The sequence below is a fragment of the Stegostoma tigrinum genome, chromosome 8 (genome assembly GCF_030684315.1).
Source record: "Stegostoma tigrinum isolate sSteTig4 chromosome 8, sSteTig4.hap1, whole genome shotgun sequence".
NCBI lineage: Eukaryota > Metazoa > Chordata > Chondrichthyes > Orectolobiformes > Stegostomatidae > Stegostoma > Stegostoma tigrinum.
The window spans coordinates 14,478,543-14,505,666 of record NC_081361.1 but is presented as its reverse complement, the minus strand read 5'-3'; the positions used below and the strand labels follow the sequence as shown (position 1 = coordinate 14,505,666).

Genomic DNA, 27,124 nt, shown 5'->3' with positions numbered 1-27,124 from the left:
CCCTACCTCCCCACCTGTACTCTTCTCCCAACCTATCTTCTCTTCTATCCATCTTTGGTCCACCTCCCCCTCTCTCCATATTTATTTCAGAATCCTCTCCCCATCCCCGTTTTCTGATGAAGGGTCTAGGCCCGAAACGTCAGCTTTTGTGCTCCTAAGATGTTGCTTGGCCTGCTGTGTTCATCCAGCTCCACATTTTGTTATCTCTTATTCACAATGCCTTCCAGCTTTGGCACTATTTTAACCATTTTGCAAATCCCCTCTTAGATCTTGCGTCTAATTTCCCACCAAACTGTAAAGTTAACCTCATTCCAATAGAAATTTGCCTCATCTTCTCACATGTGTCACTGGTTGCATGCGATGACTCAAACTGCAGCCCCTCCATTGAGAGTTTGATTCACTTATTCTCACCCACTTTTCATCTTAAGGCAAATTCAGTCATCTTCCTGCCTTTGCTCGAGTCACGTTCTGGGTGGAAAGGCTCCGGTGTCATTGTCCCACCCTAATACCAAAGTCGTCCATTAATGACCACTTAAAGGGCTCACTCCACTGGGCTTCAATCACTTCAGCTCAAAACCAGGAACTGGAAGACTCGACTTACCCGACTGGTTGGCTAGGCAGGGGAAATGATCAAGGGACTGGACCTAGTGTGGAGGGGCAATAAATAGAGCCTTCTTCTTTTTCTTTATTCATGCATGGAATGTGGGCATTACTGGCTAGACTAGCATTTATTGCCCATTCCTAGTTGCCCTGAGGGCAGTTAAGAGTCAACCACATTGCTGTGGATCTGGAGTCACTTGTAGGCCAGACCAGATAAGGCTGGCAGATTTTCATTCCTAAAGGACATTAGTGAACCAGTGGACTTTTAGAATAATTGATAGTGATCACCATTAGGCCAGCTTTCTGTTCTGGATTTTTATTAACTTTCGACATCTGTCATGGTGGAATTTGAACCCAAGTAACCACTCGCCTCAGGTCCTTGATTTTGACCCCAGTGACATTGCCACCACACTAGGGAGGCAATGGTCCAGTGGTATTATCATGGGAGTGTTAATCCAGGGACCCGGGTAATATACTGGAGATCTGGGTTCAAATCTAGCCACGGCAAATGGTGCAATTTGAATTCAATCAGATATCTGGAATTACGAATCTAGTGATGACCAGGATTCCATTCCCAGTTGTCAGAAAAACCCATCAGGTTCACAAGTGTCCTTAGAGGGAAATAAAACCCACCATACTCCCTGATTATATTTCCAAATGTGCAGCGTGGGGGGGGATCTTGCAAGTGGTTGTGTTCCCATATCTCTGCTGCCCTCGCCCTTCTTGATGGAAGTGGTCGTGGAATTGGAAAGTGCAGTCTGAAGATCTTTGAATTTCTGCAGTGCATCTTGTAGATGGTACACACAAGTGAGATTTGAATTGATGGTGGAGTGAGTGAATATTTGACATTGTGGAGCTAATCAAGTGGGCTGCTTTGTCCTGGATGGTGTCAAGCTTCTTGAGTGTTGTTGGACTTGTACTCATCCAGGCAAGTGGGGAATATTCCATCATACTCTTGACTTGTAGATGATGGACAGGCCTTTGGGAGTCAGGAGATGAGCTACTTTCTGTCGTGTTCGTGTTGTCTTGATATTAGAAGAAGCAGGGAGGTGAGGGATTTGCAGATGATGATGATGGTGTTGGAATGTGAAGTGAATGGAACTTGAAGGATAAAAGGCTTGTAATTATATTTTCAAGTTTGACATCCTTGTAATTGGAATGAAGGTGACTGGAACAGGAACCAAAGAATGAATTAAGATTTGCAAAATACATATGTGCACATGAAAGCAGAGAGGGAAAGGAGAAAGGATTCCAGTAACTGAGAGCTTCACTTTGAATTGCCTGTGCCAATTAGCTGCTAAGGTTGCTACCTGTGTTGTCATGCTGCTTGTGACAGCTCACACACATTTTGGTATCTCCACAAAAAGGTAACAAAAAACACAAAGTACTTGGCCAATGAGTGGAAGGTTTCAGGATGGGACAGGGAAATGTCACATACAGCTTCAAAATGGGAAGTTCAGCAAGACCATAGACCCCATGTGCAGGAAACCAAATCTTCAATAGGTGTTCAGGCTGAGGTGCAGAAGCAGATGAATGACTACCATCATTTTATTTGAATGAATGAATGATTTATTGCCACAATGAGAAAAAACAAGCCAGTGCTATTTTGAATAGGTTTAATAATAGGAGAAAAATAGAAAGAACTAGCTTAAAGAGAGTCTGTCGGTGCTTGTTTTAACTGAGTATACATTGTACAATAAATGTTATAGTTAGTGGAACATAGTGGACAGAATGAAGACATCATGTGGCTGCCAGAAGAATTTGAAAATGAATTCTTTGTTTGGAGACATGGGTATTTTATGTTTGTTAGTGCTAAGATAGTCAGTGATGGATCACAGGCCTTCGCCCTATAGCTTCGTGTTATATTTATCCTATGCATGTCCTGCTACCCTCTTTCTCCTCTTTAGATTGCAGAGAGATTTGTTCTCCCTTTAGGGAAATGATGGTTATATGCAACAAGCTGTCAGCCCATAACAAAGTGCATAAGCAGTTGTTTGAAGGCAACATGCGAAGTGCCATACACCCAGTATGGACTGTAATGATCTAAGTGCAGATGTGTCTGAAGAAGAAAAATAGAGTCATGGAACACTGGCATGTACTTATGTTGAGATACTGTGCCTGCTGCGGGGAGGAAACCGTCTCCTGAGACCTTCCATGCACATAGACTTTTGCTGCATCAGTCATAATATAGCACTCCTCGGTAAATCAGCATTATTGAGGTTTAATTTCTGTTTGTGGAGTTTTATGCATTTACAGCAAGTCTCTGAGTTCAAGCATTCCACTTGCCTCGAACCCACCATTGAAGTTATTGTAGCAACACCGCAAATGTGTCCACAGCCCATCATTTAGGTTCATCAGATGAGTCTTGGGATTGTGGGACTGTCCTTTGAAGGGAAATTGGGCAAACTGGACCTTCAGTGAGGAGGTGTGATCTCATTGAAAGTTACAGAATATTTTGAAGGAATAGACAGGATAGATGCAGGGAACACATTTCCCTTGATTAGAGAAGCTTGAACCAGGGAACAACTTGAAAATAAAGAGGATGACACTTAGGTCAGAAATGAAGATTTTTTTTAACTCAGAGGATTGTGAACATTTGGAATTCTCTACCACAGAGGATGGTGGTAGTTCAGTCTTTGAGTACATTCAAGTTAGAGTTTGATAGATTCCTGTTGGCTAATAGCGTATAGGGTTATGGGGATAGGGTGGATAAAGGGCATTGAAGTCAGCCACATTTGTATTGAATGGCAGGGCAGATTCAATGGGCTGAGTGGTCTGCTCTTATTGCTGTATTCCTAATTCCATTCACAAAGAGATTGTGTGGAATGCAGGATAATTGGATCCTAGCTGTAAGCTGTTTGGAAATACAAATACAGGTTCTACCTTTCTGACCTAGAAACCTCATGACTAGAATTTCGCTGGACCACAGGAGGTCAAGTATATTTCAGTGCACAAGCACGTGAAAAGTAAAGAGCTCTGCGTGACTTGCATCAATAAATGGCTAATGCATGAATGATTTTGCAATTGGACACCAACAACCAGATTTGGGGTATCCAAAGCAAAGAAAGTGTAACACAAAGTCACATGAAAAAAGATCGATGCACAATCACTGTAGGGAAACTGACTTTATTGGGGGTGCCATACCAGAGAGTGCCAGATAATGGAAGTACATCCTGCACAGGAAATAATACCAGGCTGAGAGGTGGCAACACCAGTACCAATAAATCTCTTAGCGTTACATTAAGTCGGTGCAGAGGCATATGCAGTTCCTCTCAGCCAATTTATCAAAGAGGCATGAGTACACATTAACGCCACACGGGTTCTGCAGTGTTGAATTCACTGGGGAAAGTGAAAAAAAAAGCTGAACTGCAGAAAAGTTCATCTGTTTTGTTTCTTGATAGAAGCAAAAGACTGCTGGAAAAAAAATTCCTTTTGTTTCGGCAAAATTATAACAGATTTATCAAAGGGCTTCTCGTTTGCTGCATGGCTTATAAATCACTTGACCCCCCCATGGCCTAAGGCAACATTGTGGCATTTTGGGATGTCAACCATCACTCTCGCTATTAAGCTTCAGCATCAGTGCGTCGTATGACACCTCAGTGCATGTTTCTTCCCAAACCACAGATCTGTCTGTGAAATGAGGCCCCTTTGTTGACAGTGGTGCACAACATGGTTTATTCTGCAATATTTATGGAAGTTAACTGGGCAACCGCTATGCCTATTATTTCTGTGTGCCTTGACATTTACTGTTTGTTTATCTGAAACTGTGGAAAGACACCACAGGCATTCTTCCACAAGGCCAATCAATAATTGGCTTAAGACTAAAATGTTGAAGTTTTCTCTCTCTTAGTCCAGGGCGGCAGTGCCTAGTTGTAGCAGTTTTACCACTACCCAAGTTGAGATTGATTAACTCGGACAGAGGATCAAACAAAGAACAAAAAACAAAGAAATTACAGCACAGGAACTGGCCCTTCGGCCCTCCAAGCCTGCGCCGATCCAGATCCTCTATCTAAACTGTTGCCTATTTTCCAAGGGTCTGTATCCCTCTGCTCCCTGCCCATTCATGTATCTGTCTAGATACATCTTAAATGACGCTATCGTGCCCACCTCTATCACCTCTGCTGGCAACGTGTTCCAGGCACCACCACCCCCTGCGTAAAGAACTTTCCACACATATCTCCCTTAAACTTCTCCTCTCTCACCTTGAAATCGTGACCACTAGTAATTGAGTTCCCCACACTGGGAAAAAAGCTTCCAGCTATCCACCCTGTCTATACCTGTCATGATTTTGTAGACCTCAATCAAGTCTGCCCTCAACCTCCGTCTTTCTAATGTAAATAATCCTAATCTACTCAACCACTCTTCATAGCTAGCATCTTCCATACCAGGTAACATTGTGGTGAACCTCCTCGGCACCCTCTCCAAAGCGTCCAAATCCTTTTGGTAATGTGGCGACCAGAACTGTACGCAGTTATCCAAATGTGGCCAAACCAAAGTCCTATACAATCATAACTTTGTCTGTATCACTTTAACGTTGGTATTTCGTCAAATAAGAAAGCTGTTTTTACACACTAACTTTCAGCATTCATTATGTAATTTGGTCCTATTTAAAAGTGAAGTTTGCTAACTGGTTACTTTTCTAATTGGATTACTCAAAAAATATTAAGATGGGACTGAGTACACTGGATAAATTCATAGTTCAATGGCCACAGCTGGTGGCCACAACGTGATAATAAGTATATTTCTAATATAAAAACATCCTGCAGATACAGTAATTATGAAAACAAAAATTAGTGAATGCCCTAATATTGGCAATTGCAATTGGGAAGGGCAGCTTACATATTTCAGAAATTCCTGCCAACTCTTGTACTCGATGTCCTGTCCGATGATTGAAAGCATGCCGTATGCCTTCCAGACCACTCTATCAACCAGCGTTGTCACCTTCAGGATACAATGGACCTGAACACCCAGATCTCTTTGTGCATCAATTTTCCCCAGGGTTTTTCCATTTACTGGATAGTTCGCTCTTGAATTGGATCTTCCAAAATGCATCACCTCGCATTTGCTTGGATTGAACTCCATGTGCCATTTCTCTGCCCAACTCTCCAATCTACCTACATTCTGCTGCATTCTCCGACAGCCCCCTTCACTATCTGCTGCTCCACCAATCTTAGCGTCATTAGTGCAAACTTGCTAATCAGATCATCTATACCTTCCACCTTCACTATCTTTCCAGCCAAGCTCAATACAATGCATGATAAATTCAGAACAAGTTATTTTTAAATTGTAATGTACCAGTTAAATAGAGGGAATATTTCCCTGGATAATTTGTTGCACTGGAGAGCTTGATAATTTTGACTTTACATTTGAGTTCACAGCAGTGGGGTTAACGAAAGGAGCAAAGGATTACCTGCATTGATGAGATCGTAGGAATGCAGATGCTGGAGAATCTGAGATAACAAGGTGTAGCCCAAACCATCAGCCTTCCTGCTCCTCTGATGCTGCTTGGCCTGCTGTGTTCATCCAGCTCTACACCTTGTCATCTGCATTGATGAGTTGTGTTCACGTTTCTTAGCACACCCCACACTCGCCGACTGCCTTGCTATTGCCTGCCCTGCCCACAATGCATCTGTTTAAACATTTACATTGCCAAAGTTTTAAAAAGAAACAAATAAAATAGCATATCACAACAAAAAAAAGCAATATTGATGTCAGAATATATTCCTCATTGGGGATATTCCCATGCATCTTATTCAATGCCACAAATATTTAACCTGAATAAAAACCTTTCCAGGAATTTCTGAAATATGTAAGCTGCCCTGCCCAATTACAACTGCCAATATTAGGATATTCACTAATTCTTGTTTTCATAATTACTGTATCTGCAGGATGTTTTTATATTAAAAATATACTCATTATCACATTGTGGTCATCAGCTGTGGCCATTGAACAATGAATTTATCCAGTGTACTTCAGTCCCATTTTAAGATTTTTTTTGAGTGATCCAATTAGAAAAATAACCAGTTAGCAAACTTCACTTTTTAACAGGATCAAATTACATAATGAGTGCTGAAAGTTAGTGCGTAAAAACAGCTTTCTTATTTGATGAAATACAGATACCAATGTTAAAGTGATACAGATAAAGATACTTAGAATGATGACATTTAGACCAGTTTATCATCATTGTAGGCTTGGTGCCTGCCCATGGATTCACTGACTGAAGATGGAGGAGGAAAGTTCAAGTTAGAATTCAGAGAGTACAATAACTGGATAAGTAAAGGTCATTTGCAAATGTACAATCAATAAGTAGAGCGCAATTTGAAAGAGGCAAGTTTTATCGCTTGTCACTGGTTCTGCAGATTTCATGGACTCTTCTGGCAGAAGTAGAATAGGGATGATTTTTAAAAGCTTTCTCTTTTGAGGTGAGAACTCTCTCTTTGATATTGACTGAGTAACAGGAAACAAGAAAGAAGGCATAACATCACTGCTGTACACATGATAGTTTACAGGATATTATGGCAGAGATAACAATGAATGACAATGACCCTGCATTATGCCCACTATAAAAGTCAATTAAAATAAGTATGACATTAATAAAACATATTAGCTGCCATGAAAACAGCAAGTGCTGGAAAAACTCAGCAGATCTAGCAACATATTTGCAGAGGGGAAACAAAGTTGACATTTCTCATTGCTTCCAGTCAATCAGTTGGACCACTGATCAAAGCAAGTCATTTCTATCATCACTTCTCAGGACCACCTTGCTATGCTCAAAATGGGTGTTCCATTCCCTTCCATTGCAATCATGAATCCACTTCAAGAATAGTTTGTTGGCATTAGAACAAAATGAGTGTACATCGATATACTCCTTCCTTATGCTTCTTCAGGTATCAGGGATAGCAGTTGTTCAGAGCAGCCCTTAACACAGATAACTCCATAAAGCTTAGAAATGGTTAACTTAATTCAAAGACCATCTTTCACAATGTTACCATGTGGGTCTTGTTTTCTTGATTAAAAAGAACGCCCTCCGTTAAGGATCAGATTTTCGTGGAGGAAGCAGGAACATCAAGTTGAGCAACTAATGTCCAACATCGGCACCTCCACATCATGTCCTGGAAGAAGTGCCTCCTTTAAGAGACCTGCGCCTGATCTCATTTTGTACCAGACAGGCAGGGAAGCACGTCTGAGCCAGTGACAGAGGCCAATGTATGACCAAGGCAGGAGCTCACTTTCTGGGATATCAGTATTTGCATGGTAGAGGAATAACTAAAATGTTGACTAATTGCAGAAATTGATTTCTATCAGATGTCGACATAATGCAATGAAAGCTGTAATGTTGGTAAACATAGACACAAAGCCGCCTTTTGCCTAAGCATGCTACATTTAACACACGTCATGGATCAGATTAATCCTGTTCTCTACTTTGCTGTGTTGTTTTCTCACTTACATTTGTGTACCACCATAGTCCATCAACGGACTCGGCTGATAACACGACAGGGGATTGGGCACAGTCAGTCCAACAGGTCATTACAGGTTGGGATGTTGTTGAGGATGAGTTTTGATGGGTGTGTTTGCGGGGTGGCAGCAGTGGTGGGGGTATTGCTGTTCATGGGGCATGTGGAAGGGAGTTGTGCAAGGTCAGCTTTCCCCGTAATGAGACGAAGAGAGGCATTTAGTGTGATGGGAGCAAGTGCGGGTAGTGGGCTTCCATGAGTAGGCGAGGTGGTGAGGTCTCTCCTGTGAATGAGTAGGAAATGCTGAGGACATGCAGGGTTAACAGTCGGAGAGGTTGTGAGTGGATATACTACATGCAACACCGAGGATTGTAGTCCCTCAGCTTTGGAGAGATGTGACTGCAGTGGCTGACTTTGACTGGCCTTCAAGTGTCAGGGAAGGGAGGGAAAATGGTAGCACCTATCCTTGTGGCGCACAGAAAATCGATGACCTTCTTGCAGTGTGGTTGGGCTTCCCTCTTGATGTGAGACATGGCACTGACCCATTCTGCAGTCTGGGTCCAGACTAATTTGGGTCTGGTGGCGTGGCCTTCTTTGGGAGCCAACTGGATAAAGGATGGCCCTCTCTCCATCACCCTTTCCAGCAGCACCTCCAGGTCCCTATCCTGCATGTGGGGAGTTTAAGGCAGTTTGCCTTTTCTCTGCAACATTTCGAGTATTGACCACACTGTGAGAAGGGCTGTTGCGGTCTTGGGGTACCTGAAGAGGTGTGCAGTTGGAGCTGGAGTATGGTACCAGAAGCTTGATGGTCGGAAGGTAGCAGCAATAGTTGAGGACCTCTGTCTCCCTGGCCACACAGTTCTCGGAAAAAAACACGCCCATTAACTTAACAGTTAAGGTGAGAAGCAGATGGCTGTGGAAGGAAAGTTGCCCATGGCCATGAGACTCATTCAGAATGACTCCTTTACTGTAAATGGTAAATTTCAATCCTATAAACTGTGAATGTAGAGCAAGAGAAAGGCCCAACATGGGGGGCATTGAGGGAGATTTACCTAAATCGGCAAGAGGAGATGGGGATGGTAGATGAGCTACACAAAACCATCTTGTGTGTGTTCCCTTGTAATATGAAGGCTTTTTTTTCACTCTGGGGTTCCCTTTCTTTATCACGTCTCTCAACTTAAGCAATTCACCATTTTGCGTGACAAAAACAATTAGAAATGATGTTTTAAATTTGTCCTTTGCCCTTTGTGTCCTTGTAATTCCTGTTATGTGTAAAAAAGTGCTTTGTTATTCTTCTTTGTCTATTCTATTGTTCCCTGCTCCCTGTTGTGTCATTTATTTTGCTCTTTCTCTCTATTATTCAGCTCATTATTAACCCTTTCTTTTCCAAATATCTTTCATTTCTTTACATTTCGTCCATTTCAGTTTGAATCTCCTGTTGGTCCTTGCCTCATTTTTAATGTATGGAAAATACTTCCACAACTATGCGATATATCTGTAAGGGTCTTGTAACAAAGTGGTAGAGCCCCTACCTCCAGAGCAGGATATCCTGTTTCAAGTGCCTTTCTCTGGAAATGTGCTTGGGCATGTCTGAATACTTGAATAGTCTGAATGACGGCTCGGTGGTTAGCACTGCTGCCTCACAGTGCCTGGGAACCAGGTTTGACTCCAGCCTTGGGTGACTGCTTGTGTGGAGTTTGCATGTTTTTCCTGTGTCAGTGTGGGTTTTTTTCTGGGTGTTCTGGTTTCCTCCCAGATTCCTAAGATGTGTGGGCTTGCTAGGCTAAATTGTCTGTAGTGTGCAGGTTAGGTGGGTTAGCCATGGGACATGCAGGCTTATAGGGATAGGACAGGGTGGGTGGGATGCTCTTTGGAGGATTGCTGCAGACTCCAACAGCCTGTTTCCACACTGTAGGGAGTCTATTCTACAATTTGTTTTTTCTTTTGGGGAACATTTTTGCAACAATCTCCTACTGTCTGACAACATCCTTGAAATAGCAGCGTCCATTTTGTTCCTTTCAGGCACTGTTTCATTCAATCAAGTTTTGAGGACAAGGCTGACCAAAACTATGAATCACAAACAGGAGATAGCTACTGATAAACCCAACGAGGAATTCAAGCTTAGAAGTTTGCCACATGAGCTATTGGAATTTGTAACTCACAGGCTCAGAGAGTAATTGAGATGAACAGCATTGATGTATTTAACGAGAAGCTAATGAAGACGTGAGGGACAAGGGTAAAGAACCTAATGCTGAGAAGGTTAGATAAAAAGTGATTGGAGCGGGCTTGAAAGCAGCATAAATAATGTCAGGGACTTGTTGGGCTGATGGTCTGTCAGAATGCTACGGATTTTAAGTAATCCTATATAGATATTTAAGAATGAGATGAAAATGTTGAGAAAATAAAGAACAAAAAGGAGGAAATGATGCATACAGGCATAGTAATAAAGAACTGGAAATGTGGAAGATTATTGGAAATGAGAAAGATTATTTCGAATGCAGGAGAGAGACTAAGGCTGAACTAAGGAAGGCAAAGAGGAACCATGACAGGCTGCAATAAATCAAATTGTAAAACGCACTTCAAATGTATTAATAGTGAAAAATTAGTGAAGGATGTAGTGGGTCCCATACGGAATGAGCAGGGTAAACTTGGAACAAAAATAAAGTTGCTGGAAAGGCTCAGCAGGTCTGGCAGCATCTATGAAGGAATAAACTGGTAAACTGCTCACTGAAACAAATGGTATGGCGGAGTTATTAAGTGAGTAATTTGCTTCTGTCTTTTCCAAATTAGAAGATGGTGACAGTGGCCCCAGTTGAAAATGTAGGTGTTGAGCAACTTAGCAGTGTAGTGATAGATAAAAAAAACGCTAAAACGGCTGGCAGTTCTCCCGATAGAAAGGTCGCCAGGCCTGGATGGGATGCATCCTCGATCTTTGAGAGAGGCAAAGGGGCAAATTGCAGAGCCGCTGACAGAAATTTTCCAAGCCCCTCTGAACACAGAATTGGACCCGGGGTACTTGGCAAGTGCAAATGTGACACTGTTGTCTAAGACGGGGGCAAAGGTTAACTGCAGACCTATCAATACTTGGAGAACCGATGGAGGCCATAACACAGGATAAAGTCAATATACACTTAGAGAAAAACAAGGTAATGCTAGATAGTTAACATTACTTTGTCAAGGACTGGTTTATGTCTGACAAATCTAATTGAGTTGTGTGATGAGGGTGGTGCTGTGGATGTTGACGACTTGAACTTTCAGAAAGCATTTGATAATGTGCGAGGTTGTTTGTCAGTCTGAAATATCTGAGATCAATGGGTCCTTGGCAGCATGGATTAGAATTATTTAAATTTTGGAAGCAGAGTGTTGGCATAGATGGGCCTTTCTGAGATTGGAGACAAGTTGAAAGAAGTAACCCTGCTCATTCCTTATGGGCCTCACTCTATCCTTCACTCATCTTTTACGATTAAAATGTTTGAAGTGCATTTTTAAATTTGTTTTAGTGCAGCCTGTCATCCTTTCCTCATGTTTTAGTATTGGCCTTCCTTATTCCAGCCTTAGTTCCTCCCACATTCGAGATACTCATCCAGATTATTATTATTCTTTATTATTATGCCGGTATGCATCGTACGCCTCCACTTTAAATCCTTGCCTTTTCAACATTTTCTTCTCATTCTTACTTGTTTGTACAGTGTTGTGTAAGATCCACAGTGTTGTGACAGACCATCAGTCCAACTAATTCCTGACATTATTTATGCTGCTTTCATGCCCACTCCAATCACTATTCAACTAATCTTCTCAGCATAACAAAGTGTGGAGCTGGATGAACACAGCAGACCAAGCAGCATCTTTTGTGCTCCTAAGATGCTGCTTGGCCTGCTGTGTTCAGCCAGCTCCACACTTTGTTATCTCGGATTCTCCAGCATCTGCAGTTCTCATTATCTCTGATCACAATCTTTTCAGCATAACCTTTTTTTTTAACTTTTCCCAAGGTATCACTGTTGGGACCCTTAATTTTCTGATTTATATTAGTGATTTGGGTGTGGAGAGCAAAATTTTAAAATTTGAAAATGAGTCCAAGCCAGGAAGAATTGTGAATTGTGAGGATGATGCTGAGTGCCTTCAGCGGGACATCGACAAGTTGGCCAAAATGAGCAGATACTGAGCATAGGAAATTCAATGCAGAGAAATGTGAGGCGATGCATCTTGGTAGATTAGACATGGAAAGACAAAGGGGAGCATTGTGGCCCAATGGTTAGCACTGCTGCCTCACAGCACCAAGGGACCCAGGTTTGATTATCGCCTCATGCAACTGTCCGTGTAGAGTTTGATGATTCTCCCCGTGTGTGTGCGGGTTTCCTGCGGGTGCTCCGGTTTCCTCCCGCAGTCCAGTGGTGTACAGGCTTGGTAGATTGGCAAAGCCAAATTGCCCATAGTGTTCAGGAATGCATGGATTTGGTGGATTACAGGGGGATGGGTCTGGGTAGGATGCTGTGAGGATCAGTGTGGATTTGCTGGGCTGAACTGTTTGTTTCCACACTGTAGGGATTCTAAACTAATCTCAACAGTGCATGTTGTAGGGGACTACAGGAGCTGAAGATCTCGAGGTACAAGTGCATATTTGTCTGAAGCTGGCCAAGCCAGTTGAAACAGTTGTTAAGAAGGTGTATAGGATCCTTAGGTTTATAAATAGAGGCATAAGAGTATAAAAGTGTGGAAGCAATATTACACCTCAAGGAATAATTGGTCAGATGACATTTGGAGTGCTGTGTTCAGTTCTGTGCACTTTATTTGAGGAAAGGATGTAAAAGCCCTGGAGAAAGTGAAATGGAGATTTAATAGAAAATACAAGGACAGGTTAGAGAAATTGTGCTTATTCTCCGTGGAGCAGAGAAGATTATGAGATGATCTTACTAAGGTAAATTATGAACAATTTTGACAGAGTAAAGAAGGATATTCTGTTTCTTCCAGTTGGCGTGTCAGTAATTTGGGGTCACAATTTCAAGACTGTCAGCAGGGAGCTTGGAGTGAGATCAGGAGAAACTTCTTTGCTCGAGAGTTGTTAGGATTTAGAATGTAGAGCTGGATGAACACAGCAGCCAAGCAGCATCAGAGCAGCAGGAAAGCTGACTATTCGGGCCTAGACCCTTCTTCAGAAATGGGGAGGGGAAGGGGGTTGTGAAATAAATAGGGAGAGAGGGGGAGGCGGATAGCAGATGAATATAGGTAAAGATAGGTGGAGAGGAGACAGACAGGTCAAAGAAGCAGGGATGGAGCCAGTAAAGGTGAGTGTAGATGGGCAGTTAGGGAGGCGATAGGTAAGTCCAGGGAGGACGGACAAGTCAAGGGGGCAGGATGACGTTAGTAGGTAGGAGCTGGGGGTGGGACTTGAGGTAGGAGGAGGGGATAGGTGGGAGGAAGGACAAGTTAGGGAGGTAGGGACGAGCTGGGCTGGCTTTGGGAAGCAGTAGGGGGAGGGGAGATTTTTGAAGCTTGTGAAGTCTACATTGATACCATTGAGCTCAGGGTTCCCAAGCAGAATATGAGGTGCTGTTCCTACAACCTTCGGGTAACATTGTTGTGGCACTGCAGGAGGCCCAGGATGGACGTGTCGTCTGAGGAATGGAAGGGAGAGTTGAAATGGTTCGCGGCTGGGAGGTGCAGTTGTTGAGTGCAAACCGAGCGCAGGTGTTCTGCAAGGTGGTCCCCAAGCCTCCGTTTGGTTTCCCCGATGTAGAGGAGACCACAATGGGAACAGCGGATGCAGTATACCACATTAGCAGATGTGCAGGTGAAGATCTGCTTGATGTGGAATGTCTTCTTGGGGCCTGAGATGGGGGTGAGGTGGGAGGTGTAGGGGCAGGTGTAGCACTTCCTGCGGTTGCAGGGAACAGTGCCAGATGCAGTGGGGCTGGAAGGGACTCTGGAGCGGACAAGGGAGTCACAGGAAGAGTGGTTCCTCCGGAAAGCAGCTAAGGGTGGGGAGGGAAAAATGCCTTGGGTGGTGGCGTCGGATTGCAAATGGCGGAAGTATCAGAGGATAATGCATTGGATCCAGAGGTTGGTGGGGTGGTACGTGAGGACAAGGGGTTTCTGTTTTGGTTGTTATTGTGGGGAGGGGGTGTGAGGGATGAGTTGCGGGAAATGCAGGAGACACGGTCGAGGGCATTCTCGGCCACTGCGGAGGGGAAGTTGCAGACCTTGAAAAATGAGGACATCTGAGATGAATGGGAGTGGAATGCCTCATCCTGGGAGCAGACGAGGCAGACGCAAAGGAATTGGGAATAGGGGATGGCATTTTGGAGGTGTATTTAGGTAGCTGTGGAAGTTGGTGGGCTTGAAATGGATATCAGTTTCTAGGTGGTTGCCAGAGATCGAAACAGAGAGGTCCAGGAAGGAGGGAGAGGTATTAGAGATGGTCCAGGTGAACTTAAGGTTGGGGTGGAAGGTGTTGGTGAAGTGGATGAACTGTTCGAGCTCCTCATGGGAGCACGAGGCAGCGCCGATACAGTCATCTATGTATCAGAGGAAGGGGTGGGGTTTAGGGCCAGTGTAGGTACGGAAGAGGGATTGTTCCACGTAACCTACAAAGAGGCAGGCATAGCCTGAGCCCATGCAGGTACCCATGGCTACCCTCTTTGGTTCTACACCTTGTTATCTCAGATTCTCCAGCATCTGCAGTTCCTACTATCTCTGAAAGGATTTAGAATGTGTTGCCTGGGGGAGTGATGGATTCCACAGGAGGTTTCAAATGAAAGCTAGATATATATTTGAAAAGAGTGGATTGAGAGGGCTATGGCAATAAGGCTGGAGATTGGGACAAGTTGGGTAGCACTTCTTGGAGCCAGTACAGACACAAAAAACTGAAAAACTATGATCCTATAATATGCCGGTGAGGAATAGTAGTGTTTATGCAGTAACAGTCATTGGCAAGGTACAACAGTTGCTTTGTAATGATTAACAATTGACTGACAGTGAAAAGATATTAATTTACACTGGATACTGATAGCTGTCTTTAAATTATTTACAATGGGAAAAAGTTGAATGATGAATAGTAAGATCCATGAGTCTGAGCTGCACATTATTGCTATATATTTTCATAACAATTGAGTGCCTTCTATTAATTTCCTTTCTGTGTTTACTACTTTGCTCCATGTACATATATTTATCTTGAGTATCACTGTGAATTCTTCTTAACTGTGGTATTATATTTTATGCTTGCAACTTTGAAGGCATTGTCAATCATACATTCAAAAATGCACAGTATTCTGGTAATTTATGGGGATTAAGCCTCGCACTCCTTGTTCACACCGGAAGAGTATGTTCTATTTTCCAAAAAAAAACTCTGTTTTGTCATTTTGAAAATAATATTTGGCTGTGGACGAGAGGTTAAGGAGGAAAACATTGATCAGCGCTGAAGTGATGTGCAACATGTGTTGCATCTTCGATCTGTAGTACACGACACAGCAAGAAATGAATACTAGAATACTCCAAAAAGGACAAAGGTTGAGATGGGTTTTATCGTAAATTAACAGCAAAACGATCCCTTACCCCATAAATACCAGACCAGAGGGTTTGTCACTGTCAACTGAAGTGCCTGAAATATCAATGCCCTGAAGAAATTATATTTATATTGAACTCTCCACAAGCTGGGAGACACTGCAACATGCAGGAAAGGAATTGCAGCCATATGGGCAACAGTGGAAGTGAGAACTAAATGAAGGAAAGGAAAGGAATGGGAAGACTGGATTGACAAAGAACAAAGAATAATACAGCACAGGAACAGGCCTTTCGGCCCTCCAAGCCTGTGCTGGCATGTTTTGCCCTTTCATACTAAAACTATCTTCACGTATAGGATCTGTGTCCCTCTGTTCACGTCCTAGTTAGGTATTTGTCCAGGTGCTTCTTGAATGCTGCTATTGTGTCTGCTTCCACCACCTCCTCTGGCAATGTGTTCCAGGCACACTGTGTGAAAAAACTTGCCTTGCACATCTCTTTTAAGACACAGTTGAAGAGTAATATTTTGATGGATGGTTAGGAACCGGGTAGAGAATCCAAGATGTAAAGTCCCCTGTTGAAAGATGAACTGCAGTCCCTTCAACTTCACTGGAAGACTGCTGAAGTCTGAGGTCAGGCTGGGAGCCAATTAGACAGCCAAAACAGCAAGTGACTGGAGACATGGGGAAACACTTCTGGTGTAAACTGTGATATTCACAACAGGAGTGACCCAGTCTACTTTGGGCCTCCCTGCGGTTCTTGCTCCTGCCATTCTCACCTCCACAAAAGATATCTTCTGTTGTTTAGAACAGAGAACAATACAGCACAGGAGCAGGCCCATCGGCCCTCCAAGCCGATGCTGACACATTTTACCCTTCCATACTAAAGTAGACTTCACGTACAGGATCTGTATCCCTCTGTTCCCTTCCTATTCATGTATTTGTCCAGGTGCTTTTTGAATGTTCCAATGTTCTTTTACTTGTTCCATCATCACTCCCGTTCAACTTGCACCACAAAACCACTTCTCGTTTAATTTCTTCCACGCGATGACAGAAGTTCCCTTTCTGTTACTTTACTCCCCCACCCTCAGCCACCTGTCTCTTCCTCAAAACTTATTCCATTTCCTATGTTGCCTCGTTGTGATGAAAGGTCTGATCGAGAACATATTTCTAGCAATTCGTGGTCTTCTGTTTTTATTTCAAAATGTCAAAGTCTACAGAATTAGAGAGTTTTGTGGCAGCAAAACTGTGTTTGTCTGGACAGAACAGTGGATCATATTGCAGAAGCAGGGAGTGATCACTGTTGAATAAGGCAGTTAGTACGTGAAAGGTTTAGTGGACACCATGAAGCAACCAATCTGTATGTAGATATTATCAAACTATTCAAGAATGTTATTTCACACCTCTGTATGCAGGTGGGACTTGTACCTGGTCCTCTGAGCTCAAAGATAGGGGTACCGCTCCAGAATCCATTGATTTTTGGAAAATTACAACCAATGCATCTGCTGTCTCTTTAGCTACCTCTTTTAAGATCCTTGGATGTTGAGTTTTTGAGAAACCTGTTGGGTTTCTCCAGCATTCGCTCTGTTTGTCACCTTCTGACTCTGCCTGGTTTTCTGGATTCTGGAGAACCATTTCCAACAGAAATCACCATCTAAAAGACTGGTCTTCTGGGGAGAAATTTGGACCCTGCAATTACTGAATTTCTAACACAATGGTAATTGTGCTGCACTGTTGCTTCAAGCCGAACCATTTCCAACTAGGCATTAAAGCAAACTGTAGGGCTTAACCCTAATATACTACCTGAAACAAGAGTTTGAGGACCAACTAACAGTATTCAGCTGGTTGCTTTCTTCAACATTATCAGTGCAAGATGCAATTTAGATCATCCTGGAAACAGTGAGGTGGGAGGAGGGGACCCCACCTCCCTAACCTTTTCTTCCTCTCACTTATCCTCTCCTTCCACCTCAAGCCGCACCTCAATTCCCTACCTCCTAATCTCAGCCCGCCTCCTTGACCTGTCCGTCCTCCCGGGACTGACCTATCTCCTCCCTACCTCCCCACCTACATTCACCTCTACAGGCTCCATCCCCGCCCCTTTAACTTGTCTGTCTCCTCTCCACCTATCTTCTCCTCTATCCACCTTCGATCCGCCTACCCCTCTCTCCCTACTTACTTCAGAACCCTCTCCCCATCCCACTTTTCTGATGAAGGGTCTAGGCCAGAAATGTCAGCTTTTGTGGTCCTAAGGTTGGCCTGCTATGTTCGTCCAGCTCCACCCTTTGCTATCTCTATTATTTTGGAACCTGTTCTGGCCTCCAGCTGCTAAATGGTTTTGGATTATGACAATCTTCTAATGTCTAGTGTTTTATAGTTCCTTCATCCAAGCATTTCACAGTTCACCAGTAACCAAAGTGAACAAACTAAAATGCACAGTAGATAATATGACTGACCTTGGCTCCTTTCAGCAGACTGCTTTGCAGTTTAGAGAACAGTTTAACAGGGAAATATACAAAGTGTGAAATGCATGCCAATTTAATGAGCTGCAAATTAATGTAATTTAAAGATTCACTTCAGTTGACACCATTCTGAGTCAGACCAACAAGTACTGCTAAACCAGGTATTCGTTATCAACTGCTTAACACTTAACTGTAGCTTAACACCTAGTTGTTTCATTTCCTGGATGGAAGTCAAATGAGGAAGATGTAAAATGTCAGCTATTACTGAGGATACTGAGTCTAAGCAGCAGGAAGCAACTTCATTGAATTTAAAGCACAAAGTGTTGCTAAACAAAAGTCATCCATTGAGCCCAACTTCTTTGTAGTGCAGTGGTCTCTCATCTTCAAGTCTCATCTCTTATTGTTGTGTTGAAACAGGTTACGTGATGTAAAAGAAATGACTCTAACACACTGTGGAGCAGCAGGAACACAGCAGGTCAGGCAGCATCAAAGAAGCAGCAAAGTTGACGTTTCAGGTCGGGACCCATTTTAAAAAATGACTGCCTTACCAGTTCATGGAATAAGGTGTACAGCATGGAAACAGACCCTTCGATCCAACTTGTGTATACTGACCAGACATCCAAAACCGACCTAGTCCCATCAGTTCTGAGAAAGGATCACCAGATCAGAAACGTTAACTCCTTCATGGATGTTGTTTTTTCCTTCATGGATGTTGCCAGACATGCTGGGCTTTTCCAACAACTTTGTTTTTGCTACTGATCTAGTCCCATTGGCCCTTATCCCTCAAAACCTTTCCTATTAACAATCCAGATGCCTTTTAAATGTTGTAATTGTACAGTCCTCCACCACTTGCTTTGGCATTTTGTTCCATAGACGCATCATCCTCTGCATGCTAAATTTCCCCTTAGTCCCTTTTAAGTCTTTCCCTCTTACTTTAAACTGATGCCCTCCAATTTTGGACTGCCCTACCCTGTGAAAAGAGCATGATTATTCACCTTATCCATGCCCCTCATGATTTTATAAACTTCTGTTAGGTCAGCCCTCTGCCCCCCACACTCCAGTGAAAATAGCTCCAGCCTATTCAGCCTCTCCCTACAAGTCAGGCCTCCAACCCTGGCAATGCCCTTGAAAATCTTCTCTGAACCTTTTCAAGTTTCACAACAACAGAACTGCACACAGTATTCCAAAAGTGGCCTAACCAATGTCCTGTACAGCCGTGACATGACCTCCCAAATCCTATACTCATTGTACTGACCAATAAAGGCAAGCATATCAAATGCCTTCCTCACTATCTTGTACGCCTGTGATTCCACTTTTAAGGAACTATGAACCTGCACTCCAAGGTCTCTTTGTTTGGTAACACTCCCCAGAACCTTACCATTAAGTGTATAAGTTGCCTCCTGATTTTCCTGAGCAAATTGCACATTTATCTAAAGTAAACTCCATCTGCCACTGCTTGGCCCATTGACCCATCTGATTAATGTCCCATTATAGTCTGAGGTAACCTTCTTTGCTGTCTACTGCACCTCCAACTAAACCGATAAGCAAAGAATGACAGTGAACTGAGATGGTTGTGTGCATTTGATTCTAATCGGCTGAAACTTCACTGAAGCTCTGGACAGAATTGTGACATTTGGTGGCAGGGCCATTGTCTGATTTATGGTTAGAGGAGAATATGATTTCTTGAATCTTTAGGTGTCCATGGGCTGACAGTATCTTTTATACCAGAGATAATGGGAACTGCAGATGCTGGAGAATCTGAGATAACAAAGCATGGAGCTGGATGAACACGGCAGGCCAAGCAGAATCTTAGGAGCACAAAAGCTGACATTTCGGGCCTTGACCCTTCATCAGCAAAGCTTTTCTGATGAAGAGTCAAGGCCCGAAATGTCAGCTTTTGTGCTCCTAAGATGCTGCTTGGCCTGCTGTGTTCATCCAGCTCCAAACTTTGTTATCACAGTATTTTTTATCCCATCTGGCTTTGGGCATCCGTCAGTCAGACTGTCTCTGTTAGAGGGTATTGTGGGGGCTGAGGCAAAGTGATTTGTTCTTTATAATGCAGTGCTCTGTTTGCTAGTAATTTAAGAAAGCCCTACGTTGGAGAGGTAAAGAATATGTAATCAAGTGGCATGGCTGGAAAACGACAGGGAAAATATTTAATCAGCATCACTTGCATTTCATTATTTGAATCAGTCGACCATTTGTTACACATCCATCATGTCGGAATGTCTTCAATGATAGGTTTCCAGTAATGACTTTCAAAAACAATGTTCTTGAGAGCTACATGGGAGAGAAATGAGGTTCTGTCAAAACTGGCAAAAAGGAGGCGAACAATTATTGTAAGTGTATTGCCTCGAAAAGCTTAGAATCATTTTCATTTTTGTGTGTCACTGCGACTTCATCGTGTGCCGCCGTGACATTTACACAACTTTTTCAAAGAAGTGCCGTTAACACTTCAAGTTCAGATGACTTCCCCAGGTCCTTTTAATTGGGCTTTAACTCCAGGACAGTTTTGTAATTATTGTAGCTGTTAATCAAGGTGTCAATGAAGCACATTCCATGTTACAACACATCCGTCAAATTTGACAATAAACACAAAAGTGCTCATCCAGCATGAGAGCTTTGAGGTGGGAAGCACTGTATATGCGAATGTGGAAGTGTACTGTTTTGAGCCAGGTGTGCCACATGACCTGGGATAGTAGAATGTTAGTGAGCAGGGGGAGTTCTGTATTTGATTTTACCTTGCCCCAGACTTTGCAACCCTTATTACCTCAGAGCTTCAGGGGCTGAGTGCCAAGTAATTTCACTCTCAAAATCAATTTGAAAAAGGAACTGTGAATGCCGGAAATCTGAAACAAAATTTCATTCTCATCCTAGTGGAAAGTAACTTGATCTTACAGAGAAGCCACAACAATTATGAGTGAGAGGAGAACTAATACTAAAAATCTGGCTGCATAACACAAAGTGTTAACATAATTTTCAGAAGCACTCTATACTAGGAGGTTTTGACATTTGTCCTTCTCAATACCGTAAGAACTTCAGAGCATCCCTCTAACAAAACATTAGCATTATTTTTCTGTGTGTGAATAAGTTATGCAATTAAATGTATTTATTGTTTGTGTTTTACTGAAAAGCAAAATTGTTACAATGAATGCTCATCACTTCATGCTTTTAGATTAGATTCCCTACAGTGCGAAAAGAGGCCATTTGGCCCAACAAGTCCACACTGCCCATTGCAGCATCCTACCCAGACCCAACCCCCATAACCCACACACCCCTGAACACTACGGACAATTTAGCATGGCCGATCCACCTAGCCTGCACATCTTTGGACTGTGGGAGGAAACCGGAGCACCCGGAGGAAACCCACGCAGACACAGGGAGAATGTGCAAACTTCACACAGACAGTCACCCGAGGCTGGAATTGAACCCAGGTCCCTGGCACTGTGAGGCTGCAGTGCTAACCACTGAGCCACCGTGCCGCCTGCTTTCATCGGTATCATTGCTGAATGTCCTGTTATTACAATGCAAGTAGGACGAATTGGGACTAAAACTTCCAGAAGTAGTATTGCTGCATTCATGAGAACATTTACATCCAGAGACCTTACTGTCAGCATTAGCCAGATCCCTCGATGTTTCTGACAGCCAGAATCCTCACCTTTGCATAGAGCTGACAACAAGGGGTGGGCACGACGCAGTAATCCTGATGAAGGATGTAAATCCAAAATATTGATTTTCCTGCTCCCCTAATACTGCATCACCTGCTGTGTTCCTCCAGCTCCACACTGTATTGATTAAATAGCATTATGTTATTTGATATTAACAATTAAAATATATTGGAAATGTTTTCATCCAGATTGTTTTAATGTGGGTCCAGACCCGAAATGTCAGCTTTCCTGCTCCTATGATGCTGCTTGGCCTGCTGTGTTCATCCAGGCCTGCACCTTGTTATCTCAGATTCTCCAGCATCGGCAGTTCCGACTATCTCTTGTTTTGATGTTAAGTGTGCGTGCTTGTGGAATCCTTCAGTTAGGGTGACAGAATCCATGCATGGAGTCTTGTAATGTAGGAAGGTAGTTTCACTGCAGATAACACAAGGTTTTAGCTGGCCCAGAAACTCTCCCTGTCCCCTACCCCGTATCCTCCATGCTGCCAATAGCACATGGGTAGGATTGTTGAATTTGTGGACAAATTGGTGCCTTAGGAGAGAGAAACCAGAGAGCTGATGGTTGATCTGACTAGTTTGATGACAGCTTTGGCTGCCCATCAGTTGCTTAGAGCTGAGAGTGATTCAGGGTTAGACTGATGAGGGAGACAGCCTTGCAAATATTCACTCAGAACCACACTGAGAACCAGCTGATGATACGGTGCAAACTTATTGGTGATTTAAAGCAATTATGGCTCTGGATAAGAATTTCAATTTTTAGCATTCTGTATATGAATTAATTCGACCTTGACACTGAAATGTCTAAAGCCAATGTTGTAATTGCCAAGAGCTGACTTGTTTTCACTCAAGATTCGGCAGACAAGTATCTGTTGCTGGTTGAACATTGCATAGTAATGACATCTTTAAATTGATCCAGTTAACTTCATTGTAGAAAAACAATTGACCTTTCTTCCGAAAGAGACTGTGGAATCAGAATCTAATTAAGTCATATTTTGATTGGCGAGGATCCCTTTGTCCCTTGTCTGACACTACAGGAAATAATTTGCTCATTTATGTCTTTTTCACATCCAGACTTCACAATTTTAGTGCTCTCCTTTTCAGTCTGCCAGATATCCTTCAGTCACAGTAAACTTCACCTCATTAAAATACCTGCGATCCTTCTCCCATGTTGTGCCAATTTCTGCTCAACCATCACTCCTCCCTTATTGATTCCTGTTGTTTGGATGTTTCAAACTTAAAGCCTTTAATTCATACTTAAATCTCTCCATTTCTTCACCCTTCTCTGTCTCTCTAAGCTCGTTCAGTGTAAATGAATGAACACCCAGCTGCATCAGGACATTATTCAACAAGCCACAAAACACTGCAGTGACATAGAATTGCGCACAGCAGAACAGGAGCACTTATACAGAGTTTTAAAAAGGAACGGATACCCAAAAAGCACAATCCATTTTGTTACAGACCACAATAACATGGCCAGACACACTGGTCACCCTACCGTACCATGAGGGACATCTCAGAGGTGACCACAAGATTACCCAGACCCCTAGGTATCAGGGTAGCACGCAAACCAACAACCACCCTGCGACAGCCACTGACCAATGTAAAGGGCCCCTTCCCAACAATCAATGAAACTAAAGTAATATACAAAATACCATGCAAGACTCTGAGAAGCATTACATAGACCAGACTGGAAGAAAACTGACAATAAGGATACATGAACACCATCTAGTCACCAGGAGGCACAACCAATTCTCAACGGTCTCAATACACACAGACAAAGAAGGACACAATTCAACTGGGATAACACATCCATAATAGCACAAACCAAACAGAGACATGCCAGGAAATTCCTGGAGGCCTGGCATCCCAACCAGAATTCCATCAACAAACACATTGAACTGGACCCGATACACAAACTGGAAGTACACAGAACGGGAAGTAATGCCATCCACCCCAGCAAACAGAGGCATATAAATAACAAGTGGGACAGTACACCAATGCTTCACTGGAGGCGCATTGACGATATTACCTAGCAGGGTGATGGAACATCTACAATCAAACACACTGGTTCGGCGAGCACGTCTAAGATCTTGAACACCTAGCTGGACAGCAAGCCATATTTATGAACTAAATGGAAGAATTATGTGTAGCAGTAGGCCATTTGATCCTTTAAGTCTGCTCCATCACTCAATATGACCACGGTTCATCTTCTATCCAAGTTGACTTTCCTGCATTGTATATTTAAAAGTTGAGCTGTTAGTGTGTTGAATTTGCAGTGCCCTATGACTGAACAACCCCAGCTGTAAAGGGTAGAGGGTCCCAAATATTCATAGCCCTTTCTGTGATGAAATTTCACCTCATTTCAGTGTTAAATGACCGACTACTTATTCTGAGACTGTGATCCCTAGCCTCATCCAGATACCCTGTCAAGTTCCTTAAGACTTTGTTAGCTTTCAGCTAGATACCTTTCATTATTCTAAAAACAGGAGAATATAGACCCAGTCCATGTCCTGTTCTCATGTCTCTTCGTGTGACAATTGCATCATCCAAAAAATCCATCTAAGTAGATCTTTGTTACACTCCTTCTAAGGCTAGCATATCCTTTAGTCAGTAGAGAGACGAAAGTATACACAGTTCTCAAGGTGCTATCCCAACCAAAGTCCAATGCAGTAAGACACTTGAAATCAAATCCATTTTAGTAAAGGCTGACAGACTTTTAGCCTTCCTCTTTGCTTACTGTAACTGTGCTTTCTGTGATTCTTGTACGAGGACACCTTAGATCTTCATGATACTAATATGTCTGAACTTCTCACCAATTTTTAAAAAAGATCTGCTTTCCCATGTCATGCTTTTTCACACTGAGTAATGTCATCTCAAAGGCAGTTAGGGATGGACAATAAATAAGGACTTCCCAATTGCACCCTCAATCTATCAATCGATCAGTTTTTTTTTTGAGAAAAAGCATTCTGGCTACATGTGTTCACATTTTCAACTGGTTTGTGCCAAAAGCTTGTGAAAAATAATCGATAATTTAAGAGAAACGTGGACCCCTTTTCAGTGCGAATTTGTAGAATTGATCATGGAGAAAAAGGATATTGCACAGCAATTAAACAATTTCTTTGGTTTTGACTTTATGGAAGAAGACACAAATAATGTTCTAGACGGAAGTTTAGGAATGAAGAATCAAAGGAAGTTAATAATTTTTTTAAGATATACTGTAGTAATTAATGGGACTGAAGGCTCATAAATGTCCAGTGCCTGATAGCCTTAAGGAGGTGGCATTGGAAAGTTACAAATTTGCTCGGAGCAAGCAGTAAGGAGGATGTAAAGATGCTTCAAAGTGATTGAGACAAGATGAGTGACAGAAGCAGTATAAGTGGATACGTGGGAGGACTACACTTTGAGCTTGCATACAGTTAGGAAGGCAAATGGTGTGTTGGCCTTTATTGCAAGAAGGTTTGAGCACAGGGACAAGAATGACTAACTACAGCTGTACAGGGCTTGGTGAGTCCACACTTAAGACTGTGCAGTTTTTATCTTCTTTATGAAGAGAGCATGTCCTTGCCGTTGAGGAAGTGTAGGAAAGGTTCACCAGATAGATTCCGGGGATAGCAGCTTTGTTGCATGTACTGAGATTGAGTCGATTGGAACTGACTTACAGGATGTTAGAAGAATGAGATGTCATCTCGCCGAAATGTGTGAAAGTCTGACAGGGCTGGACAGACGGGATACAGGGATGATATCTCTCCTGGCTTTGGGGAATCCAGGTCAAAGGTCATGCTCTCAGCCTACGCAGTAAGTCATTTATGACTCGGATGAAGAGACATTTCTTTGCTCAAGAGAGTGGTTCACCTGTAGAATCCCCTACTTCAGAGGTCTGTGGAGGCCAAGTCACTGAATGTATTTTAAAAAGAAATAGATTTGTAGAGACAAGGACATCAAGGAGAATGGGGAAGGAGCAGACGTGTGACATTAAGATATAAGATCAGCCATGATCATATTGAATGCAGAGCAAGCTTAATAGACTGAATGGCTGTCTCCTGGTCACGTTTTTGATGTTCTATATCCCTTTACAGTCTCAACGTATCCTCCTCATGGCTTACTTTCTCTTATAGCCTCATGCTAATTTGGAAATACCACGCCGATTCCCTTCAAAGCCATTAACATAGATTATAAATATCTATCCTTCCAGCACCCCCTAGTCATGCCATTCCCCACCCTTCCTTTTAGAAATTTTAAAAACTACCAAGTTAAAATCTATCTGATCATTCCTACTCTTTGTTCTTCACTCATAAATCAAACATCAATTCACACTAATAATGTTTTCCCAGAGTCTATGAGCACAATTTTTTATGTAGTAATCTCTTGCATGGCATTTCTATAATTGTTTTTTGAAAACCCCACTATGCTAATTGGCTTGTGCCTCTGCCCTTTATCCAACCTGCTAATTGCAACCTCAAAATATCGTACAATACTTTTTTCCATTAAACTGTTTTACTTCTGACCCATCCTATTATGATTGTCTCAGTGCCCTGTTATCATATCCCTAATATTAGATTGTCGAAGTTGCCCTATCATTGATGCCAGAATGTGTTTATGGTTCCCTTTTTTCTCTCTCCCTCGTTTCTGGTCTAACAGCATATTATTGTGCTGAGCTCCCATCTTAAATCGTTGTGATTGATGTGGCAGAAACACCTGCAGTGCTGTTGGGGAGGAATTTTGACCCAGTGACACTGAAAGAGCAGCAAGATATTTCCAAGTCAGGATGCTGAGTGGCTTGCGAGGGCATTTGCTGCTGGTTTCCATGTATCTGTTGCCTCGTTCTAGCTGGTCGAGGTCATGGTCTTGGAAGGTACCACTGAAGGAGCTTGGGTGGGTTGCTGCAGTGCATCTTGACGATGGTACACACTGCTGCCACTCTGGTGAAGAGGATAAATGTTAGAAGTGGTGAATGCGCTGTCAATCGAATAAGGCCACTATGTCCTGAATGGCTTCTTGAGTGTTTTTGGAACCGTATGTATCCAGACAAATGGCGAGTCTTCATCTTACTCCTGAATTGTGCTGTGCAGCTAGTGAATAGGTTTTGGGAAGACTGGTGGTGAGATACGTGCCACAGAATTCCTAGCCTCTGATTGTTCCTGTGATCACAGTATTTATAAGACCAGCATGTTGAATTTCTGATATTCGTTAGTGTGAAGATGTTGATTGTAGGGGATTCAGTGATGGTAATGACATTGAATGTTAAGGGGAAAACTTAGATTCTCTCCTGTTGGAGTTGGTGACACAAGCCATTGGGGATCAGGGTATTGGTTGTGCTTATAGTCCCATAAGGTTTTCCAGTAACATTTCCTTACTGTCACTAATTCTTTTAAGGTCCTTAATTTCACTAAACCCTTGATTCTATATTATTTCTTGTATTTTATTCCACTGTCTCAGACTGCTTGCCTCTCT

The 27,124-nt window shown here is 42.7% G+C and overlaps 1 protein-coding gene and 1 long non-coding RNA gene across 3 annotated transcripts in view; one reads left to right on the top strand and one right to left on the bottom strand.

The window, feature by feature from the left end:
- Nucleotides 1-27,124, top strand: part of astn1 (astrotactin 1) — a 1,971,124-nt gene that overhangs the window by 1,390,775 nt on the left and 553,225 nt on the right. The gene's annotated exons all lie outside the window — the stretch shown is intronic.
- The window catches only part of LOC125456031 (uncharacterized), a 142,404-nt gene that overhangs the window by 1,143 nt on the left and 114,137 nt on the right, over nt 1-27,124 (bottom strand). The window lies entirely within an intron of this gene.